The sequence below is a fragment of the Phoenix dactylifera genome, chromosome 8 (genome assembly GCF_051530095.1).
Source record: "Phoenix dactylifera cultivar Ajwa chromosome 8, Ajwa_hap1_PhDact_Kaust_v1.1, whole genome shotgun sequence".
In the NCBI taxonomy this organism is placed as follows: Eukaryota; Viridiplantae; Streptophyta; class Magnoliopsida; order Arecales; family Arecaceae; genus Phoenix; species Phoenix dactylifera.
In genome coordinates this window covers 12,467,019-12,474,378 of record NC_143197.1, presented here as the reverse complement: position 1 = coordinate 12,474,378, position 7,360 = coordinate 12,467,019, and the positions used below count along the sequence as shown (strand labels likewise).

Below are 7,360 nucleotides of genomic sequence, written 5' to 3'. Positions count from 1 at the left end.
GATCAGTCCGTGGTCAGCCCCAATGGAGCCATGCTGCAGTGTCCCCTAGTCTACATAGATTATGAACCGGGTCCGCTTTGATACCATTTGTAACAACCCAGGATCTCATCCAAAATGGCTAGCCGGAAGATATTATTTGGGTTCCTTGATCCTGTATAAGTACTCAAGATCTATCCAGCAAATAACCGATGTGGGACTAAACATACGCCCGCACGGGTCCTCACAACATGTAAGCGATCTCTGCCTACACACTCATGTACAACTTGTTTTTATACTTTTTTTTCCTTATGTTTTAGTTTTTTCAATAAAATATTTGAGATGAGCTTGGGTGGGTGGGGGGCGGGGTAAAGAAGCATTTTCATGTTGTAAGATGTGGTTGAACGAATTACTTTGCAAAGTTGGAGGACTATAAATCATGAATATTAACCTCAAAAAAAAAAAGGTGAATGTTTAAATTGTCATCAACCCTGTGGAATAAGCACTAAGAAAGAATAGCAAGAAAACATGCGACAACATGATTTTATTTATCAAACTGCTATTCAACTAACATGATTTTTTTTGTGTCATGGAATTTTTCCAAGTATATGTAGTATGAAAGAGAAAAAAAAAAACCGTCCATTCCATTCCTTACAATGATCTATTTTAGATAGTATTTTTACTCTATGGAAAATTATTTTTGTTGTAACCCTCTATTATCTTTTAACTCAAGTTGATTAATTTTCTGGGTGGCCTTTTTCAGCCAACCTTATCCTCAAAAAAAAAAAAAAAAAAAAAAAAAAAGAAGAAGAAGAAAAACACTAAAGTTGATTAGGTTGATAGATTGCGTATTTGGATAGAATAGCCTGCTTTGTTCTATCCCTTGTGGCTTTTGGTTCTCATTGATATAGCAAGTATATATGTAAGTTTCTATAGCCCTTCCAGATCTCTTAGATGTCCTTCAACCAACATGACTAATCAAATTCTAATTACATGTCCTCGCATTATCAATTGATGCATGTTGCAGTACCACCAGCCCATGGCCAACTTCTCTCTGATACTACAACTTCCACATTAGAACCTCCTACCTTCTCTAACAATTAGTAAGCTTCATCAGCAATTGAATCAAAGAGGTTTTGATATCGAAATTGCCCATCTTGTACGATGGTTTGGGAAGTGGGAATCCATTGTTGGCCAAAAAATTGACAATTGGTCCTAAGTACTTTGATGCATCAGAAGAGAATGCATCAGCTGAAGGAGGATAAGATGCCCTAAGGAAATGAATGTATCACCTCATTACCGACTGCGATGTATCAAAATGAAACATCTAGATAGGGCTTTGTGTTACTTCAAACCTAGTGATTGCTGTTGAAGCATCAGATGAGCTTTGTAGATCATCGATAGGGTCGTCTACTATTAGTTGAATGTTGGAACCACCAAGGGCTTGATGAGCAGCTGTATATGGTTCATAGATTCTTATTTGTGCAACATTGTTAGATTTGTAAAGATCAACTACCTCTTCCATAACAAACACCAATGGAATGCACGCCCAAAGCAAGTAATTGCTAACGGTAGTAGATCTGCAATAAAATTCACACAATGTACATGTCTTTAACTATTAAGTTGCTTAAGTTAGGCCAACGTAACATAGATTGGTGGTAAGAAGCTTGTATTAGATCAAAGGAATCAAGTCAAAATTTAAAACTTGATGCACTTAAATTGTGAGGACCATGCGGGTGTCCGATTAGTTTCACATTAGTTATGCACTAGGTAGATCTTGGTACAGGGCCAAAAAATATAAATAATACCTTGCGGATAGGGCTTTGTGTTACTTCAGCCCTAGTGATTGCTGCTGAAGCATCAGATGCTGAGCTTTGGAGATCATCATTAGGGTTGTCTACTATAAGTTGAAGGTTGGAACCACCAAGGGCTTGATGAGTAGCCGTATATGGTTCATAGATTCTCATTTGTGCAACATTGTTAGATTTATAAAGATCAACTACCTCTTCCATAACAAATACGAATGGAATGCATGCCCAAAGCAAGTAATTGTTCACGGTAGTATATCTGCAATAAAATTCACACAATGTACATGTCTTTAACTATCAAGTTGCTTAAGTTATGCCAACATAACATAGATTGGTTGGAAGAAGTTTGGATTAGATCAAAGGAATCAAGTCAAAACTTAATACTTGATGGACTTAAATTGTGAGGACCATGCGGGCGTCCGATTTGTTTCACATTAGTTATGCACTAGGTAGATCTTAGTACAACGCCAAAAAAATGCAAATAATACCTTCTGGTTAGTCTTTTTGGATGAGATCACTACAGTAAAAGAATAAAATGCCGACGCTAGGAAAAAGCGTCGGCAAATTCCGCTCCCGCGCCCAATGTTTCCAACGCTTTGTAGGAGCGTTGGTAATTCGAAGCAATCAACGACGCTTAAAAGCGTCGTTGAGGACCTAACATCCAACGACGCTTTAACGCGTCGTTCTTTTTTCCTAAGACGACGCGTATAAGCGTGGTTAATAATACGACGCTTATAAGCATCGCCGAAGCCCACTTAATACCCAGCGGCCGACCCCGAGCCCGCAAAATTGCCCTAGCTACTCCCGAGCACCCTCATCTTCGATCCTCGTCTCCGGCGCTGCCTTAGCCCCCAATCCTCGTCTCCGGCGCTGCCTTAGCCTCTGTTGCCCAAGGTGACAAGCCAAGAGGGGGGGGTGAATTGGTTTCTTCTAAATTTTGGTGCTTTAAATGTTTTCTTAATTAAGTGCGGTGGATGCTTCCTTAAACTATTTGAATGATTTAAACTAGTGCAAAGATAGAAGATGATGCAAGAATAAACGTAAGCACAAGCACAACACAAACACAACAATATATAGTGGTTCGGTGCTCTCCTTAGCACCTACGTCCACTCCCCAAGCGTCCCCTTGGGAATTCACTATAATCCCGCGGATTACAGTTGGATTGTTTTCCGGGCTCACAATCCAAAAACCTTTGTTGGTTTTACGGGCTCACCAACGAACCTATACACTTGGTTTTCCGGGTTCACCAAAAACCTTTGTTGGTTTTGCGGGCTCACCAACGAACCTATACACTTGGTTTTCCGGGTTCACCAAAAACCTTTGTTGGTTTTGCGGGCTCACCAACGAACCTTTACAAAGTGTTTAACAAATAAAAAGAAAAGATTCAAACTCCTAAATGAGCATATAAAACAATATGAACTACAAAGAAGAGTTAGAAAGTATTTATCGCTTTGAAGTCGCTTTGCTCTTCTTTGTCAAGGATGCTTTACTCTTCAAGGGAGGATGGAGCTCTTGATGACTCTTTGAATCTGCTCAATCCCTTTCTTTTGACTCTTGAATGAAGCACTTGGATGAAGCTTGCCTTGCTAGGGTTCTCTCTTGAATGCACTTGATGTATTTTCCCAAAAGCTTGCTTCCTCTGATGAATACTCCCTCTTAAATACTTCTCCAACCTCCAAATAGTCCTTTCTGACCGTTGGATTGAAGAAACTAGCCGTTTATAGCCGTTGGGAGTCCAAAAAGCATTTCTGCACAACTAGCCGTTATGTTCAGCCCGTGTTTGGGTCGGCTCAACCTGTCCTTGGGTCGACCCAACCTTCACTTGGGTCGACTCAAACATTCCTTGGGTCGACCCTCTCAGAAACCACAGAAACCTCAATTTCAGCCTTCCTTCCCATGGGTCGACCCAACCATTCTTTGGGTCGACTCAAAGTTCACTTGGGTCGACTCAACTTCTTCTTGGGTCGACCCTCTCAGTAATTCCAGAGAACCATTTTCTGTCTGTCTTTCTGTCTTGCCTTTGGGTCGACCCTCTCAGGGTTTGGGTCGACTCAAGATTGGGTCGACTCAACCACTGTGTGGGTCGACCCTCTCAGTAAATCCAGAGAGCATTCTTCTGTTGTGTTTTGAGGTTCTTTGGAGGTTGGGTCGACTCATGCTTACCTTGGGTCGACCCAACTCACTGTTCATTTGTGCCATTTTTGCAGGAGTGTGCCAGATGACTTCTTGATGTGCTGGGGTCGACCCAATCAACCTATGGGTCGACTCAAACCACACTTTGCTGCATTCTCAAGGTTAGATTCATCCAAATGAACAAGGCCATTTATCCATTTTCAATTAAACAAATATACTGAGAGTAATGAACTTATAAATGAAGTATCAATTTAACTTATAGCATGCTCTAGATAACTGCTTGTTAATCATCAAAATAACACTATCATCCTCAATCTCCCCCTTTTTGATGATTACAAAATAAAGAGTATAAGCCTATTGATACTTGTCTTTAAAATCAGTTTATAAAAGGGATTAAACTGCTGAATTTCAGCTTTTCATATATACTTGTGAAATCTCCCCCTATATCATTTAAATGTTGCCAATTTGACTCTTTGAATTGCTCCCCCTTTCATTTATAATTCATTAGCGATGAAACTTCAAAAATTTGAGATAATATGAGTTTCAGGCTATGTATCGGGGTGCGAGAGGTGCGTGCCAAATTCTGAATTTATGTGTGCCAAATTCTGAAATTTGATATAAATTTTTGAGTTGATCATTTTCATTGTTGCAAATTGCTCCCCCTTGGATGTATATGCTTTCCTATATGATTTTCAATTTGTTTTACAAATTATTTCTCTTTCTTTCTTTACTTCTCCTCTTATTACTCTTTCTTTACTTCTCCCCCTTTTTGTTACTCTATTTACTCTAAAGATATCTTTACTTCTCCCTTTACTTCTCCTAAGATACTCTTTCTTTACTTCTCCGCCAAGATGATCTTTGCTTCTCCTAAAGTACTCTTTCTTTACTTCTCCCCCTTTTTGTTATCATCAAAAAGATACATGGGAAAAAAAAATGCAATAAATGATAAACTTCAAACTTCATTGATCAAAATAGGAATCATTTTCATACATTCAGACCAAAAACAAAAGCAGATACAATGTTCCTTAATCAAAGTTTAAAGATGCATGATAAACACAAAATACATATGAGAACTAGATACATATCCTAGGCTCTAAACAAGATCATGAGACTCTCCCGGATCGCTTGGCTACGACTCTCTTGGGTCCCATTTCTCCAAGATCTTGAAGTAATCTACTGTTTGGAGATGATTGGAGAAGATTTGAGAGTGGGGAATAGGGTTTTCAGAAGAGGACAAGGGCAAACAGTGCCCTAGATAGCTCACGGGTCCCCCTTTTAACAGTGGGATCCCGACGTTGGGTCGACTCAAGAAACTTCTTGGGTCGACTCAACGTTGGGTCGACCCTATTCTGGGTTGGGTTGACCCAAGTGCAGTATTTTTCTTTTCTCTTCCTTTTTGCTTCTAAAAATTTTCCTGGCTTCCAATCCTTATAAATTCTTTCTGGGACAATGATACATGAGTAAGGAATCTATAGATAACAAGTTTGACTCATGTTTCATGGATTTTTAGAAATTGGAGGAATGTATCATGAGACTACTGGCTCCCTTTTATATTTCTTCAATAAAAAGGATCACATATACCCAATTCTCTCCTTAGCGTGCAGAATCTATCTTCACTCAAGGGGTTTTGTGAATATGTCGGCTAATTATTTTTCAGTACATATATGCTCAATATGTTTCCATTTTGCACATGATCCCTAATAAAATGATATCTTATTTCTATGTGTTTGGCTTTAGGAATGAGATATTAAGGATGTAAGCCAGAAGTGATCTCTAAATGTAGATTCCAAAGATATTTTTCAAATCAAGTGTAGATGGAATCTTTTTCAAGTTATTTCAAGGAGTATCAAGAATAATATTCAAAGAAGGCACGAATGAAAACTCAACATCTTTATATATATATATATATTAAGTATATAACAAGATGAGAGCAATCTAATTAATTTTCAGAGTATAGTATAAGAGCAAATAAAGATCAAAACTTATATACTCGAAAAACATAAGATTATGTTGAATCCTTAATTCTTAATGACTTCAAAGTTCTTTCATGATATAAAAGTATTGGAGCATAGATACCAAAATATGAATTTATGCAATGTAGGATATAAAATTCAAGGCTTTGAAAGTTCTTTTAGAGCTCTCTTAAAAACTTTCTTTTACTTCTTTAAAGATCATAGCATCAAAATCAATTAAAATGAATTGGCTCAGGATTGAAACACCAAAGTGCAAGCCAATAAGAACTCATAAGTAGATTCCAAGATAAATTTTCAAAACTAAGATAGATGGAATCCTTTTCAATTAAATTTTCAGAAATAAATGATTTACCGATGAATACAGATGGAAATCCAACTTTCAAAAGATATTCAATGAAGCACAAAGTTTAATACCACTTTACATTTAGTATTCTTTGTCTCATCTTTAGATGCGAATTTATACGATTAAGTTCTATATGATCTCTCCCTCTGAAATTTTCTTTCTCCCCCTTAATTAATCATTCCATTTGAGAGTTTTAGAATTTGTTCAATAAAATTATCAATCTCGAAAATATATTTTATTTTCATAAGACTCAAGGTTTGAGATAAGACAATCTTTATAGAACTCATCTCAAGGTATAAACTTATTATATAATTAAAGCAAGTCTTGCAATATAAGGAGGTTCATCAAAATCAATCCATAAAATTCAAGGTATGCATCAAATTAAAGTAACTTTAGGATAAGATACTGAATATCTAAAGCTCCCCCTTAAAAGATGCATTCTTCTTTAATTATTCTTATCTTTTGTTGAATTTCAGATTTTAATGATAAACGTGAATAAAACTGAAACTTTATGATATCAAGAATGTAGAGTGATCTAGAATTATTCAAAATTTATAGCAATCACTCTTTTTAATCTTTTAAGAACAAGATATGCTTCCTTTTAATCTTTGAGAAAATGTACTGAAATATTAATCAGAAAATAATTCATTTGAAGCTCAAATTCTTTCAAAAGCATTTACATTTTCTTTCTTTTAAGAATCATTTGAGTGAGCTGAAATATTTCTAAACTTAAGATCATTCACTCTTTTAATAATATATATATACATATATATTTTGATAGAAGTCTTTAATAATGTAGGAGAGGAAAAAAAAAATAATTTCTTAGTCATAGTTTTTCAGCAATGTATATATGAAGCACCATAAATCTTTTTAATATCAAAATAATATCATATGTTTAGAACCATTTATTTGCAATCAAGATCATTGAAAAACACATCATTTAGACCAATTTCAGTACACTTATAAGATAAAAAATGATATGTTTCATATGCGTATCGGAGCAACCAACCAAGGTATCCAAAGTAATTCTATTTTTCTTAAACCGTAGATTTCATCTAGAAATCATATTGAGTTATTCCCCAAAATGATGCAATCATTGAAGTATATAATGAAAGTTACAAAAACGC

At 36.2% G+C, this 7,360-nt stretch overlaps 1 pseudogene; it reads right to left on the bottom strand.

The window, feature by feature from the left end:
- Positions 1-461: 461 nt before the first annotated feature.
- On the bottom strand, positions 462-1,988 carry LOC120107963 (glucan endo-1,3-beta-glucosidase pseudogene; annotated as a pseudogene).
- Between the last annotated feature and the right edge of the window lie 5,372 nt (positions 1,989-7,360).